This window comes from Oncorhynchus keta, unplaced genomic scaffold (genome assembly GCF_023373465.1).
Source record: "Oncorhynchus keta strain PuntledgeMale-10-30-2019 unplaced genomic scaffold, Oket_V2 Un_contig_4789_pilon_pilon, whole genome shotgun sequence".
Taxonomy (NCBI): domain Eukaryota; kingdom Metazoa; phylum Chordata; class Actinopteri; order Salmoniformes; family Salmonidae; genus Oncorhynchus; species Oncorhynchus keta.
In genome coordinates, this window is record NW_026287961.1 from 193,483 (window position 1) to 210,415 (window position 16,933).

General features: G+C 43.4%; 1 long non-coding RNA gene and 1 pseudogene across 1 annotated transcript; both read right to left on the reverse strand.

Annotated features, from left to right (window-relative positions):
* LOC127924948 (protein eyes shut homolog) overlaps positions 1-1,222 on the reverse strand; it is a 167,370-nt pseudogene extending 166,148 nt beyond the window's left edge.
* A 51-nt stretch (positions 1,223-1,273) lies between these two features.
* Positions 1,274-16,324, reverse strand: LOC127924949 (uncharacterized). Its single transcript, XR_008119397.1, has 3 exons — positions 16,180-16,324; positions 12,367-12,437; positions 1,274-1,452 (listed from the first exon to the last, which is right to left on the reverse strand). It is a non-coding gene; the product is annotated as an uncharacterized LOC127924949 (long non-coding RNA).
* Positions 16,325-16,933: the final 609 nt, after the last annotated feature.

Sequence of the window (16,933 nt, forward strand, 5' to 3'; positions counted from 1 at the left end):
GCACTATTTTTTTTTACCAGAGCCCACAATGTAGGGAATAGGGTGCCATTTGGGACACATCCTTAGCCTCCAGGTAGGTAGGTGGATTCTGTCACGGCAGATTTAATTAACGAGAGCAATTTATTTTCGCATTTATAGTAATTGAAGGTACAACAATCCATTGAGTTTAGCATTTGGTGGATGAGTACAGGGTGTAAAGTAAAGCATCAAACCCTGATGAAGGCTATTTGGCCACAACATTGGTTAAATAAATCCACTGCAAGGAGAGATGAGTGTGCAACTTTTTCACAAAGTAGCTTAAAATGAAATCAACATTCATTTTTGGACTATATATAGCGTATCAGTGGCGGGGTCGGGGGGGGATTTGTTGTTGTTTGAACTGCAGAATGCCCCTTTAAAAACATAACAGTAGAAAAAAGTCAGAATTGTTAGTTGTATTCCTCACCTGTAAAATGTGGAGGGCACAAACACTTATATGTTACGTGAATGTGATCTGTCGTACCATTGCTTACACAGACTCCTTTGTTCTCACATGGGTTTTCCAAACACGCATCAAACTTCTCACAGAACTTTCCAGAGTAACGCTGGCGGCACTGACAGCGGTACGCTCCGTCTTCCCAAAAGCTTGTCCTACAAACACCGTTCCCGGAGCAGAGTCGCACTAGTGGGCTGCTTCGACACTGTTGTTCCTTCACAGAGACGTTGAGACGAAGACCCAGCTTGCAGAGCTGTGAATTCCCCTCATGCGAAGCTATGAAATAATGAAGGCCCGGGAGAAGCCACTTAGGTTGCACCTGCCTAGACGCGTTCATAACATCATCGGAACAGAGAAACTGGTCTTGTGACTGTGGTGCAGTGGAACAACTTTCAAAGTCCTCCTTTGACACATTGAGGATCCTGATACCGTATAAATCCAGAGTGGCATCAATAGAAACAAACAGCTTGACGCCAAACTGCACCTCTAGAGGACAAATCTGAGGTAAGTTCCAAGTTGGCGGAACATCTGACTTTTGGTCTCTGTCCTTTCTTGATCACCCCAACATTGGACCATACTATCACAGATGTTTTCCATGAGTGTCCATTTCACCTGAGCAGTTTGTGGTTGTAGGTGCCATTCCAGATTGGCTGGTCGGTTGCAGACTGTCTGGCTGTGAACAACTATGCAGCCATTGAGAAAATAGCTTATTATGACAGCGATGATGTGAAATGAAAGCCTCTGCATTTTTAAGTTTCTCCTTTTGGTGCTTCCCGTACACATTTATTTGTCTTTCGTACAGGTCTTCAGAGCTTTCGTACAGGTCTTCAGGAGCTTTCGTACAGGTCTTCAGAGCATTCCTGAAGACATTTAATTTGAGGAATGTTCAGGGTAAAAGAGATGTAATTAAATTCCTGTCTGATAAAGTCAGAGGTCCAATGAAGGAGGCTTGATGAACGTCATGGCAACACACCAACCTAAAGACAAAACAAGTAAGAGTTTGATTAGCTAAAATCAATCAAAAAGATCATATTTTCTGTCAATATGACAACCTTGAATGATGCTGCTGATGAAAAATGTAAATGTATTTCAAAAGTTCTGTTTATACTGCCTGGACTTCCAACAATGTGAACATCAACTAAACTAGTTAAGTTTTAGTCCAAACCATTTTGTGTCAACATGACAACATTTTGAATGACAGTCCTAATCCTCAAAATATACAATCAAGTTTAAGTAAGTCAGTTCTGACGTTGCAGGCTACATGTATAGTTAAAACTGCAGTGACGTTACCGTCAGTTGTTTGATCTGACCTAGGATCAAATACTATTATATAAGCACTAGTCTGCCTGGAGCGAGAGATGGGAAAGGCGGGTTGACACTTTTGGGACTCTTCTATTAGCAAGTAGAGCTCAATTAAGCACAGAAAGTATTTGAAATCATTTCAAATAGTATTTTAACCCAGGTATGGGTTGTACCGCTGCTGACCACCGAGAATGTCACATAGCCTCATTTCCCTGAGGTTTATACAACCAGTGACAGCGTCAGATAAAATATTTCCTCTCTCGCTCACACACACACACAGACACACACAGACAGATCCCTCAGTGTCAAGCATGTGAGATGAGTTAAACCAGAAGCAGTTGTCTCTCTCCCCTAGGACCTTCTCTAACCCGTGTACTCCAGATAAAAGAACTAGGGAGTAGAGAGATAAAAAAGCCCTGTCTACGTCCCAAATGACACCCTATGGGCCCTGGCCAGAAGTAGTGCACTATGTAGGGAATAGGGTGCCATTTGAGGCACCCATCCCCCAGTGTTACTGTAACTGCACATTCCCACTGTCAGATCTGTCTGACTCACAATGACTGATATGAATAACTGCCTGGTGATAAAGTAATACATAGAGAAGTCTGAATACACGGAGCAGTAGTATCAATACAAGGGGGAGTGATAAAGGCAATGAGATTGGGGAGGCTATTGTGACTGAAAGCTTTGCAGGGAACTCGGTAGCGGCCTACACTGTTTGACAGAGCAAGCTGTCTGGGGAGGGATTGTTCCTGCTTTGCATTGGCAAAGATCCCTTTGACCTGAATACATTGTATTTCTATCAACGGTTGTTTTATCCACATTGTATGATTGTAAAGCAATGAGGAACAATCATGCGAGCGTACTGTAGTCAATTACAACGATCAAATGTTGACAATGCTGGACATACTGTAGTTATCTCTATCAATAATGAACCATGTTTCCAGCTTAAACATGGTGTCCTTGTATATGAAACCATATCACAATCCCTTCCCATCTATAGCCATCCCATTGAAGTGTTATCCTTTCTGAAACATTACACTGTAGTATGGATAGCAGACTCACGACCAGACCAGACAGACCAGACAGAGAATTAAACCTTCCAGTGCAGCAGCCCTTAGCAGTACCATCATCAACAACCAGGCCTGACAGGCCTGAAAGAACAACCAGGCCTGGACAGTAATCATCAACAACCAGGCCTGGAGCAGTACCATCATCAACAACCAGGCCTGGAGCAGTACCATCATCAACAACCAGGCCTGGAGCAAAACCATAATCAACAACCAGGCCTGGAGCAGTACCATCATCAACAACCAGGCCTGGTACCATCATCAACAACCAGCAGTACCATCATCAACAACCAGGCCTGGATCAACAACCAGGCAGTACCAGGCCTGGAGCAGTACCATCATCAACAACCAGGCCTGGAGCAGTACCATCATCAACAACCAGGCCTGGAGCAGTACCATCATCAACAACCAGGCCTGGAGCAGTACCATCATCAACAACCAGGCCTGGAGCAGTACCATCATCAACAACCAGGCCTGGTAGCAGTACCATCATCAACAACCAGGCCTGGAGCAGTACCATCATCAACAACCAGGCCTGGTACCATCATCAACAACCAGGCCTGGAGCAGTACCATCATCAACAACCAGCCCTGTAGCAGTACCATCATCAACAACCAGGCCTGGAGCAGTACCATCATCAACAACCAGGCCTGGAGCAGCCTGGAGCAGTACCATCATCAACAACCAGGTCTGGAGCAGTACCATCATCAACAACCACCAGCAGTACCATCTGGAGCAGTACCATCATCATCAGCAGTACCATCATCAACAACCAGGCCTGGAGCAGTACCATCATCAACAACCAGGCCTGGAGCAGTACCATCATCAACAAACCAGGCCTGGAGCAGTACCATCATCAACAACCAGGTCTGGAGCAGTACCATCATCAACAACCAGGCCTGGCAGCAGTACCATCATCAACACCAGGCCAGGCATCTGGAGCAGTACCATCATCAACAACCAGGCCTGGAGCAGTACCATCATCAACAACCAGGGCTCATCATCATCAACAACCAGGTCTGGAGCAGTACCATCATCAACAACCAGGCTTGGGGTACCATCATCAACAACCAGGGCAGGGAGCAGTACCATCATCAACAACTGGAAGTACCATCATCAACAACCAGGCCTTCCTTGATTAACAATTTGCAATTGTTTATAATGGCAGTAGCTCTCAACCCTGTTCCTGGAGAGCGACTATCCTGTAGGGATTCAGGGCAGGTAGGATTCACTCCAACCTAATAAAGTGCACCTGATTCAAATAATTAATTGGTTGATAAATTACCACTGGGCTTGGAGCGAAAACCGTACCGTTTGGGACACAGTCGGAGACAGGAAGGAACGATGCCATTGTGTTCCTCAGCTCACCATCTCTCTCACGGTACAGTCGTTCAGGAGGGAGGTGAAGAAAAGAGCATGGAAAGTCTGTACTGATAACACAAGCTTTACTGTGGATAAAGACAAATCCAGCTGCCCTTTACTATGCAAAGATTGTATAAATACTGTACATTTATTTGTATTCATAAACAAATCAACTATGTTGCTATAATTAAAATAATTATATTTATTATATTGGGTAATAGACCAATAATAACGAGACTGGACAGTATAATTGTTTTACTGTGTTTCTATAGTTAGAAGAATAATCTCTATACGTGTGGGGGTTAATTACTATGTAATCAGAGGCTCATGATTACTGAACAAACAAAAAGGAAACCACAACTGGATACATAGGTTGTCTCCCAAATGGCACCCTTTTCCCTACAAGGGACCTACCCCATGGGCCCTGGTCAACATTAGTACAGTAGTCGAAAGAAAAAGAGTGCCATAGAGTACCACAGTATGAGTCATTAATACCCATAACACCTAGCAGTCAAACAGGGAAATGGTTCCAATCGTTTTTCCACCACTATTTTTCCCATAGTGGATTTTAGAAACACTTCAAATAAGGGCTGTGTTTCGTGTGGAATGACGTTTTTCTTAATCCCTAGGGCAAGGTGACTTTTGAGTCGCCTGTATTTTCCACAAAAAATAAAATCATTTGCCTCTATCATAAAAACTACAAATCATGGTGATCTGGACGAGACTACCAAATTGAACAAGGATTAACTATCTAATGACTAAATGTTTTATCAATATACAATGCTGTCAACGGTCTTGTGCAAGTTTTATGACACAATACCTGTTTAGCAAAATAAAATGCAGCTAATTTGCCTCTATCATTCTTCAAAAGAACTACAAATACTGTCCATGTCTATTCATCCCATAACATTGATCTGGACTTCAACAGACTATCCATATATTGAAGCTTTTTAAAGGTAAGAATCTCTTGATTTGTCTACTTTGACGCTAATTAGCATTTTCAAATATGAGACCAAATACAGGCGACTATATTGATAAAAGTCATCTTGTCCTAGAGAGATTTACATGGTTAGCAAAATGTCACACCAGGGTAAGAATACATGAAACACAGCCTTTATTTTACGTGTTTCTAAACTCCCTATGGAAAAAAACAATTGGAAAGCTTTCCTTGTTTGACCACTAGGTTTTATGGGCATTATGACACCTCCACTGTGGGGCTCTATTTGGGGAGTATCCATGTTGTCAACAGGAACTGTCAGACATACTGAGGTATCAGATCCTAGCCTAATTATCAGCCTGGGAGGTTTTCTTTGAAGTAAAGGTCAGAGTAACACCCAGGACTATAATCAAATACATGATGGGTATTATTCCAGACCTGGGTACAAATAGTATTTGTTTTCCTTTCAAATACTTTGTGTGTTTGATTAAGCCTGTCTGGAGAGCCAAATGGGTCACATGTGCGCTTTTGGGACTAATCCATTGTGACAAGCAAGATCCATGAAGCACACCTGAAGTATTTGAAAGAAAACAAATATTATCTGAACCCAGATCTGACAGGTATCATCTTTCATTAAACTCACCAGATGATACATTTAGTCAAGAGACAGGTCCGTTACCATGAAAACCACCATAAATATCAGAATTAGGAGGCAAGGCAATAGACTTTCATCTTGGATGAATTTCATGGGTAAATTAAGCGAATGCAGGAGAAAAAAATGTTTCTATCATCCAACCTTTGCTGTAAAATCTGTATCCAATAAGCATATTTGAATTAAACAACAACTCTATGCTTAATGTCTCAGCCTGCGTAGGTAACGCGTTTGCACCGAGTCCTTATTTACCATTATGAGATGTGAAATGAGGTTTTACATTACCAGTGAGAAGGAGCAACAAGCTTGAAGAGTGCTCTATGATTGATATTCAAATTCAAGCACAGGGGCACATGTCATAATATTGATGTATGAAAAGGGCTGAGAGAGCGTATTCATGCAACAGGCCTGGTCTAAAGAACCATGGCTACACCCCAAATAGCACTCTGTTTCCTAAATAGTGCCCTTCCATTGACCAGGGTCCATAGGTCTCTGGTAAAAAATGGTGCACTGTGTAAGGAATACTGTAGGGTGCCATTTGGAATAAAGACCACTACTTTCTAGATATGATAGAACCCAGATGAAGAGGTAGTCTCTGAGTTCTCCTTCCGTTCACACAAGGATCAAATTGGGCGATGCATGGGGAGAGGAGGAGGAGAAGAGGTAACCCAAATAACAAGGTGAGAGGGGTAAGGGGATGAATTGAAGAGGGCATGGTAGTCTGTAGAAGAGCGACCTTGGGGGGAGATAAACCGAAAATGATCGACATTGCCTTCCTCTTACCGAAGCAATGCTACACGACGTTCCAGTAGATTGTTGTAGAACCATTATCTAGTCAACAGTAATAGCCTATACATTATGTTGATTCCTGCTATGAAAGTGTGTGCCTGGCCCTGTTAGGCTGTCGCCTGTTGTGTGGGCGAGCCACTCTCACCCCTCTTCCCACTGTGACACGGAGGAGGGAGAGATGCATTCTGAGAAGCACAAGCATATGACCATTACTCAAAATGCTATTGGGAACAAATACAGTTTTCATAGCAACTACTGTCATTCTAGTTACAGAGAGGACAGTCACAGCTTTCTGCGAGTATATTATGTATTTGTCACCTCTTAACAGAGTTCATGGCACCACTTTACAACCGGAGTTGGCTGTAGTATGGTTTTGGTGGAGTGGAGAGCACCATTTGCAGTGAATAGGCCTACATCAAGTAGCCTCGGCCTTGCTCTGGAACGGTTTTTAGAACATTAGCCTACATTTACTGACAGATTCATCAATTAGCCTACATGGCTAATAGATATATAGCAACAACATAATATTTAGAGTTAGAAGTGTTGTGAGTTCCCACTTCCTCACGTGGTGTATAATAGAGCCTATAGGTCAATATGCACAAGGATGTCTGCAAATTCCCTGAAGATATTTTTTTTTTAAATCATTCTGGGGCCTCATATTGCATAGAAACTATTCTAAAATACTACTAACAAACATCATTTTGAATGTTCGTACACATAGAAAAAATGTCATTTATCAAACAATTATATGCACGCCGGTAAAACTGTTGATAAATACCAATTGTTCTCATCCTCAGTGCATGCGTGTGACCTTGGCTATTTGCATTTCAAAACGCCCCCAATTAACCATATATGGTCAAAATCATCCCTTTAAAAGGCCATGGGGAATATATACAAGGCCGTACCATGAAATAGCCTACAACAGTGCAACCAAAATATAGGTGTTCGTGCCAGAGGTTGAGTACAACCAAAAGGTTTTATTTGGCTCCCTCAGTCGTGGTTTGACCAATAAAAAAATAACATAGCAACAGAGGACCATTAGGACAATTCACGTTGCCTTAGCAATGGAAAATATATACAGAGCAAAAATATAAAACGCAACATGTAAAGGGCTCCCGAGTGGCACAGCGGTCTAAAGGCATTGCATCTCAGTGCTAGAGGTGTCACTACAGACCCTGGTTCAATTCCAGGCTGTATCACAAACAGCCGTGAATGTCAATTAAGCCAGGCTTAATCGCACCTCTCTAATTCAGAGGGGGGGTTGGGTTAAATGCAGAGGGAAGACAGCCCCCCATCTAATTCAGAGGGGTTGAATGCAGAGGGAAGACACATTACAGTTGAATGCATTCAGTTATACAACAGACCTGGTTTTCCCTGATGGTGTATGGAAATGTTGTTCTCAGTTCATTTTGCATCCAGAACATAAAAAAACGGGGATTGGCAACATCGGGGGATGTGAGATGCCAGGGTAGTGGGTTCGATCAACAAGCTCCAGACTGTAAAAAAGCCTGCTAAATGGCATATATTATTTATATTTATATATTATTATTATTATATTATATTATTATTATATTATATATTATAACAAGCTCCCTGAAAAACCAAAAACCAAAGGGTGGATTGCACTTTGATGTTCACCGAAACGGCATGGGTTCGCCTTTCTAAAGAAGGTCTTAAATCCTTGCAAAGATTCTTAAGATTGGTTTTGGGAAATGTTATCTGATGAACCAATCTGTACCTCCTGCAAAAAAAGTGCCTCCCGTCTCTAAAAATGCACTCTCTGCAAAATGCAGCGTTTGCCAAATTTTCCAACAGAGCAAGATCTGCCATCTCATTTGATTTCCCATTATCTCAGTGAAACAATGGTTACACTTTCACACATACCTTTAACTTAACAAATTACTGTACTTTATATGGATTATTATCGTAACAAATGCACTGATGTGGTCAAATTATATATAGCCTGTCAAGATATGTTGCATGAATTCACAATGGAAATACACCGCCATGCAATCTCCATAGACAAACATTGGCAGTAGAACGGCCTTACTGAAGAGCTCAGTGACTTTCAATGTGACACCATTATAGGATGCCACCTTTCAAACAAGTCAGTTCATCAAATTTCTGCCCTACTAGAGCTCAACCCATTGTAGCGCGTAGCATGTAAAAACCATTGTTGCAACACTCACTACCGAGCTCCAAACTGTCTCTGGGAGCAACGTCAGCACAATAACTGTTCGTCGGGAGTTTCATGAAATGGGTTTACATGGCTGAGCAGACGCATAAAACCCGAAGATCACCATGCGCAATGTCAAGTGTCGGCTGGAGTGGTGTAAAGCTCGCCGCCATTGGATTCTGGTGCAGTGGAAACTTGTTATCTGGAGTGATTTTATTTATTTCACCTTTATTTAACCAGGTAGGCAAGTTGAGAACAAGTTCTCAAATGAATCACGCTTCACCACCTGGCAGGCCGACGGACGAATCTTCGGGTTTGGCGGATGCATATTGTTACTGTAAAGTTTGGTGGAGGAGGAAAAAGAGGTCCGGGGCTGTTTTCATGGTTTGGGCTAGGCCTCTGAGATCCTGTGAAGGGAAATCTTAACACTACAGCATACTACAATGACATTCTTCTAAATTTGTGGCGACAGTTTGGGGAAGGCTCTTTCCTGTTTCAGCATGACCATGCCCCCAAGCACAAAGCCAGGTCCATACAGAAATGGTTTGTCGAGATCAGTGTGTAAGAACTTGCCTGATCTGGACGGCTGACCTCAACTCCATCAAACACCTTTGGGATTAATTGGAACGCCGAATGCGAGCCAGGCCTAATCGCACAACATCAGTGCCCGACCTCACTAATGCTTGTGGCTGAATGGAAGCAAGTCCCTGCAATAATGTTCCAGCATCTAGTGGAAAGCCTTCCCAGAAGAGTGGAGGTTGTTTTAGCAGCAAAGGGGGACCAACTCCATGTTAATGCCCATCATTTTGGAATGAGATGTTCGATGAGCAGCTGTCCACATACTCACGCAGTACAGAAGGTACAGAAGGAATGAGATGAGGCCCCTGGATCCTATTTTTACATTTTGTACATCAACATATCAATCATATATTCCCTGGATTTGTGAGCTTCATTTTTTAAATCTCCATCTCAGTTGTCTTAGTTGGCACTGAAAAACAACGTGTCTAGAGCCCCGTCACTAATGTCAAGTGGTTACACTTATCCATTACATTTATTTTCTTCATGTTGTATTCATTGTTATCCAGCAAAATAGTTACATTTCTCACGATGTGTATTTAGTGTCCATATCACCCAGCTCTAATCAGGATGACATTGGCTGACTCATAGGAGAGAGGAGTAACGAGGAGAAGCTGAGGGAGGGAGTGAAGAGGGGCATCTAATGCTCCTGTCGTGCTCGATGTCAGCTTGGATAATAGGATGACAATCACACACACGTGTGCTGAGGCCAACGGATCAATAACACAGTATTGGTAAATCTCTCTCCTATTCTTTATTTTCTTTCCTTGCTCTCCATTTCTCTTTCTCCATCCCTCGCTGGCAAGAGACACTTGCTTGTGCTAATTTATCACATGGAAATAGAATTGCCTGTATCGGTTCTTCCAAAGGGTTTAGACATGAGAATATCTTCCAGATGCTGAGGACGAGACATGATGTAAGCTGTGATTTAATGGAAGTGAGAGAAAATGTACACCACAAAATATTGAGGTTTAACATTAGTTAAAACATGGGGGGAGAATGTAAAACATGTTGCAAGCTAATACTGTAGATCAATATTGTGACTGTTTGGTTTTTCCACCTGGAATCCCTCCACTGGTGTACCACAGAAAACATAAACCAATCGAATGAATGAATGAATCCCAAACATTTGATTGGTTGTCAAAATACAGGCTAAGCTATATTGTGAATAAATGCCATGTCAATGGTAAACAAATTCAGGAAAAATAAGCAATTCCAGTGTTTCCCCAACGGTGGAAAAGTTAGCGAACTTCCTGCAAATCTACACATTTTGCCACGAGGCAGAGAGAACATGTTTCAGTTTGAAAGAAAATGTCCTGCAAATCTACACATTTTGCCATGAGGCAGAGAGAACATGTTTCAGTTTGAAAGAAAATGTCCTGCAAATCTACACATTTGGCCATGAGGCAGAGAGAACATGTTTAAGTTTGAAAGAAAATGTCCTGCAAATCTACACATTTTGCCATGAGGCAGAGAGAACATGTTTCAGTTTGAAAGAAAATGTCCTGCAAATCTACACATTTTGCCATGAGGCAGAGAGAACACGTTTAAGTTTGAAAGAAAATGTCCTGCAAATCTACACATTTTGTCATGAGGCAGAGAGAACATGTTTCAGTTAGAAAGAAAATGTCCTGCAAATCTACACATTTGGCCATGAGGCAGAGAGAACACATTTCAGTTTGAAAGAAAATGTCCTGCAAATCTACACATTTGGCCATGAGGCAAGAGAACACGTTTCAGTTTGAAAGAAAATGTCCTGCAAATCTACACATTTTGCCATGAGGCAGAGAGAACACATTTCAGTTTGAAAGAAAATGTCCTGCAAATCTACACATTTGGCCATGAGGCAGAGAGAACACGTTTCAGTTTGAAAGAAAATGTCCTGCAAATCTACACATTTTGTCATGAGGCAGAGAGAACATGTTTCAGTTTGAAAGAAAATGTCCTGCAAATCTACACATTTTGCCATGAGGCAGAGAGAACATGTTTCAGTTTGAAAGAAAATGTCCTGCAAATCTACACATTTTGTCATGAGGCAGAGAGAACATGTTTCAGTTTGAAAGAAAATGTCCTGCAAATCTACACATTTTGCCATGAGGCAGAGAGAACATGTTTCAGTTTGAAAGAAAATGTCCTGCAAATCTACACATTTTGTCATGAGGCAGAGAGAACATGTTTCAGTTTGAAAGAAAATGTCCTGCAAATCTACACATTTTGTCATGAGCCAGAGAGAACATTTCAGTTAGAAAGAACATTTCCTGCAGATTTACACATTTGGCCATGAGGCAGAGAGAACATGTTTCAGTTAGAAAGAACATTTCCTGCAGATTTACACATTTGGCCATGAGGCAGAGAGAACATGTTTCAGTTTGAAAGAAAATGTCCTGCAAATCTACACATTTGGCCATGAGGCAGAGAGAACACGTTTAAGTTTGAAAGAAAATGTCCTGCAAATCTACACATTTGGCCATGAGGCAGAGAGAACACGTTTAAGTTTGAAAGAAAATGTCCTGCAAATCTACACATTTTGCCATGAGGCAGAGAGAACACGTTTAAGTTTGAAAGAAAATGTCCTGCAAATCTACACATTTGGCCATGAGGCAGAGAGAACACGTTTAAGTTTGAAAGAAAATGTCCTGCAAATCTACCCATTTTGTCATGGCTTGTGCCTTGTTCTTATACTATCTGACTGACTCAAACATAACAAATCAATAGGAGCCCCATGCCATGTTTTGTTTTTTTGAAATTTTAAATTCTCCTGCCTAGTTTTTATTTCGATTAGTTGTCAAAGATTATCTTATTTAAAAAGATATTGCTCCATCTGGTTTTAGTCATTTAAGTTAACACTAAAAATGTTTTACCATCCTGGAAGTGATTTTCTAAAGATGCTTTGTTTCCCATGTTAAATAGAGGAAAACTGGATTGAAAGAAAGAAAGAAGTCTGTAGCTTTCTTGCCTGGGGACAAGATCTCCCTCAGGTCTGATGAGCTGCCCCCTCTGGGCAAAGGAGCACAACAAACAACAAACCTTTTTCCAGGAATGAGACGTGATGCCTGGTTTAGTCCGACTGCAGTCAGTCATAGAGGTCACACGCCAGCCTAAGAGAACATGAAACAATTAAATAATGTAGGCCTACTAATTATCACCAACAATCCCACACATCTGATTAGTAGTCCAAGAGCTGTGTAGAGACAGTGAAAATCAGGGATAGTTGTAAACCTGAAGCTTATCAATAATGGAATGTAGATCAATCACAATTCATTCTGTATTTGTGTAGCCAGGAAGCAATTTAAAAAATGTAGAAAAAGGATGAGGAATGCTGCAAGATGTCTCAGGTCTGATGAGCTGCCCCCTCTGGGCAAAGGAGTCCCAACAAACCTTTTTCCAGGAATGAGACGTGATGCCTGGTTTAGTCCGACTATGGTCAGTCAGAGGTCACACTCCATCCAGTCAGCCAGCCAGTCAGTCAGAGGTCACACTCCATCCAGTCAGCCAGCCAGTTAGCCAGCCAGAGGTACACTCCACACTCCATCCAGTCAGCCAGTTAGCCAGCCAGAGGTCACACTCCATCCAGTCAGCCAGAGGTCACACTCCATCCAGTCAGCCAGTCAATCAGTCAGAGGTCACACTCCATCCAGTCAGCCAGCCAGTCAGTCAGAGGTCACACTCCATTCAGTCAGCCAGTCAGAGGTCACACTTCATCCGGTCAGCCAGTCAGCCAGCCAGTCAGTCAGAGGTCACACTCCATCCAGTCAGCCAGCCAGTCAGTCAGTCAGAGGTCACACTCCATCCAGTCAGCCAGCCAGTCAGTCAGAGGTCACACTCCATCCAGTCAGCCAGCCAGTTAGCCAGCCAGAGGTCACACTCCATCCAGTCAGCCAGTTAGCCAGCCAGAGGTCACACTCCATCCAGTCAGCCAGAGGTCACACTCCATCCAGTCAGCCAGTCAGTCAGTCAGAGGTCACACTCCATCCAGTCAGCCAGTCAGTCAGTCAGAGGTCACACTCCATCCAGTCAGCCAGTCAGTCAGTCAGAGGTCACACTTCATCCGGTCAGCCAGTCAGCCAGCCAGTCAGTCAGAGGTCACACTCCATCCAGTCAGCCAGCCAGTCAGTCAGAGGTCACACTCCATCCAGTCAGCCAGCCAGTCAGAGGTCACACTCCATCCAGTCAGCCAGTCAGCCAGCCTGTCAGTCAGAGGACACACTCCATCCAGTCAGCCAGTCAGTCAGCCAAAGAAGCCAAACCAAATAACTGTCTGACAAATCAACCAGCTGTTTTGTTTTGTTTGATATAAGGTCAGCCAGTAACAGTAATACAATCTTGCATTTCACACTGGCAAGCTCCCGATCACATATATCACTTGTTGAGGAGGAATTGTCTCTCTGAACACTGACATCAAAACACTTATTTACTTGTCGGTTTGCTGACAGTTGCATTTGTCACGTTTGAAAAGCAAGGAAGAGTCTCACTAAGGACCACAAAATAAATGACCATGATTTGCAAATGTGTTACAGGCCTATGGATTCACACAGGCACACACACTGTACACTCAAAGGCCTCCTGCACGTTCTTTCCCTCTCCTCCCTCCCTCCCTCCTGCACGTTCTTTCTCTCTCCTCCCCCTCTCTCTCCTGCACCTTCTTTCCCTCCTGCCTTCCCTTCCTCCCTCCCTCCCTACGTTCTTTTCTTTCCCTCTGCCTCCCTCCCCCTCCCTCCCTCCCTCCTGCACGTTCTTTCCCTCTCCTCCCTCCCTCCTGCACGTCTTTTCCCTCTCCTCCCTCCCTCCTGCACGTTCTTTCCCTCTCCTCCCTCCCTCCTGCACGTTCTTTCCCTCTCCTCCCTCCCTCCTTCACGTTCTTTCCCTCTCCTCCCTCCCTCCTGCACGTTCTTTCCCTCTCCTCCCTCCCTCCTGCACGTTCTTTCCCTCTCCTCCCTCCCTCCTGCACGTTCTTTCCCTCTCCTCCCTCCCTCCTGCACGTTCTTTCCCTCTCCTCCCTCCCTCCTGCACGTTCTTTCCCTCTCCTCCCTCCCTCCTGCACGTTCTTTCCCTCTCCTCCCTCCCTCCTGCACGTTCTTTCCCTCTCCTCCCTCCCTCCCTCCATTACGTTCTTTCCCTCTCCTCCCTCCCTCCATTACGTTCTTTCCTCTCCTCCCTCCCTCCATTACGTTCTTTCCCTCTCCTCCCTCCCTCCATTACGTTCTTTCCCTCTTTCCCCTCTCCTCCCTCCCTCCCTCCATTACGTTCTTTCCCTCTCCTCCCTCCCTCCATTACGTTCTTTCCCTCCTCCTCCCTCCCTCCATTACATTCTTTCCCTCTCCTCCCTCCCTCCATTACGTTCTTTCCCTCTCCTCCCTCCCTCCTGCACATCCTTTCCCTCTCCTCCCTCCCTCCATTACGTTCTTTCCCTCTCCTCCCTCCCTCCATTACGTTCTTTCCCTCTCCTCCCTCCCTCCATTACGTTCTTTCCCTCTCCTCCCTCCCTCCATTACGTTCTTTCCCTCTCCTCCCTCCCTCCATTACGTTATTTCCCTCTCCTCCCTCCCTCCATTACGTTATTTCCCTCTCCTCCCTCCCTCCTGCACGTTCTTTCCCTCTCCTCCCTCCCTCCATTACGTTATTTCCCTCTCCTCCCTCCCTCCTGCACGTTCTTTCCCTCTCCTCCCTCCCTCCTGCACGTTCTTTCCCTCTCCTCTCCTCCCTCCATTTCCAGCAGAAAGGTTGCAGGTCAATACAGAGCACTGAGGAATATGATGATGAAGAAGCTGTTAAATAGACATGTATATAGCTTCTGTCCCAAATGGCTACCTATTCCCTCTATAGTGCACTACTTTTGACTAGGACGCATGGGGTATCCCATAGGGCTCTGGTTAATGGTGCACTACACAGGGGATAGAATTTGGGATGCATTTATATCATTTCACTATTGATTTCCCGGATCAATCCAATTATCTGGAACACCCATAAATCCTGATGATTATTTCTTAAACCACCCAAAAGCATTGACTTATTACAGGCTTTCATTATATCGTTTATACCTCTAATTGACTGCTTTAATTACAGTGTATGAGACCATACTGTATGCTACGTGTGTAGGCTATCAATAAGAAGTGCAAGTTCCACATCCAGGAACCTGTACCTCTACTTGATATGATGTGCTTATGACATCCCCTATGAAAACGTAGGACTCAAAGACCAACCTTGTCCATGGCATGTGTCATTCACACAGTTCATACATAGGTCTGATGATCGAATTATTGGTGGATACTGGTGTGTTCTCTGGTGATAAATGTCAAGTGCCAACGGTGTATAGTACCATCGTCTCTAGAATCTAGAATAGACTGTGGAGAATATAATGAGTCACAGGCGCTCCCATTCTGTAGACAATGTCAAGAATGCGTTTGTTTTCTACAGTTAATAACACATTATATTTTACCACTCGTAAAATGAATTTGGTAGCCAATACATTTTTATTAAACTACGACGTCGTCTCCGTTCGCACAAGGAGGACATAATTGCTATTCTCCAATCACCAACTATAGCCTATGGCGAGTGGAGGCAATTACGGCACGGCCATGATAATGCCTGGCTACATGCATTCATTTATTCGCAATTATAATGTACACAAAGTAACCGTAGACTATTTCAGCAACAGCCACCACGTCTGCCACCACGTCTGCCCCCGCTCTAGAAATGCTCAAGGCCCTGGGTTTAACTAGGATATAATCTGACGACACACAGGGCCATCTGCTGCTCGCGCCTCTATGTTCGAGCTCCCTGCTCACCAATTTAGTTTCGCGCGTCGTTCAATACAGAATTATCACATACGTGTATGCTCACCCTCAGTTGAACATGTTGCAGCAGCACACTTCGAATGATGGTTAGTTGCAAAAGTACATGGAGTCATATGTTTCCAATTTAAAAAGGATAGCTACAATGTTTTCTTTGGACATGTGAGACAACACCGGAAGCCTCGGTGAAGGACCTGTTGCTACGGAAACCTGACGCTTAGAGAGCTTTCAGGGCTCGAGCAGCAGGTGTTTCTCTGAGCCCATGATGAGAATATCGGAATAACAAAGTCATGGATATGAGAGAGCCTAAAAGCAAAGTTGGCTATAGGAAATTATACTGATTCGAATAAGACACAGGAGTAGATATTGAGCGCATTACAGTTTTGCAAACAATATAATATATTTTCAGCAATATCGGCAAGGAGATTCATGCAAAAATGATCTCAAATGTCCAAGCATATATGATAAGACCAAAACTTTGGCAAATGTAATATAGCAATATCTATTAAATTAAATAAATAGTGAATCTATCAATATTGTCATTCATCAGATCAGACATAGCCCAAACAAAACAACACAACCCAATCCAGCCAGGGTCAAGACCTATAAAGGTCAGATCGGTTGGTCTGTCAGAAACAATCATGCTTTTACCTTCCAGTGGTCTTTGAACACAGTGGATGAGAAGGTCATGCCTGAGATCAACCCAGGCCCAGATCATCTTTAAAACTGTAATACCTGTGAAAGGAAACAAGTTTTCAACTTTGTTATTGCACACCAACCTGGAAGACCAAGTGTGTTGAATT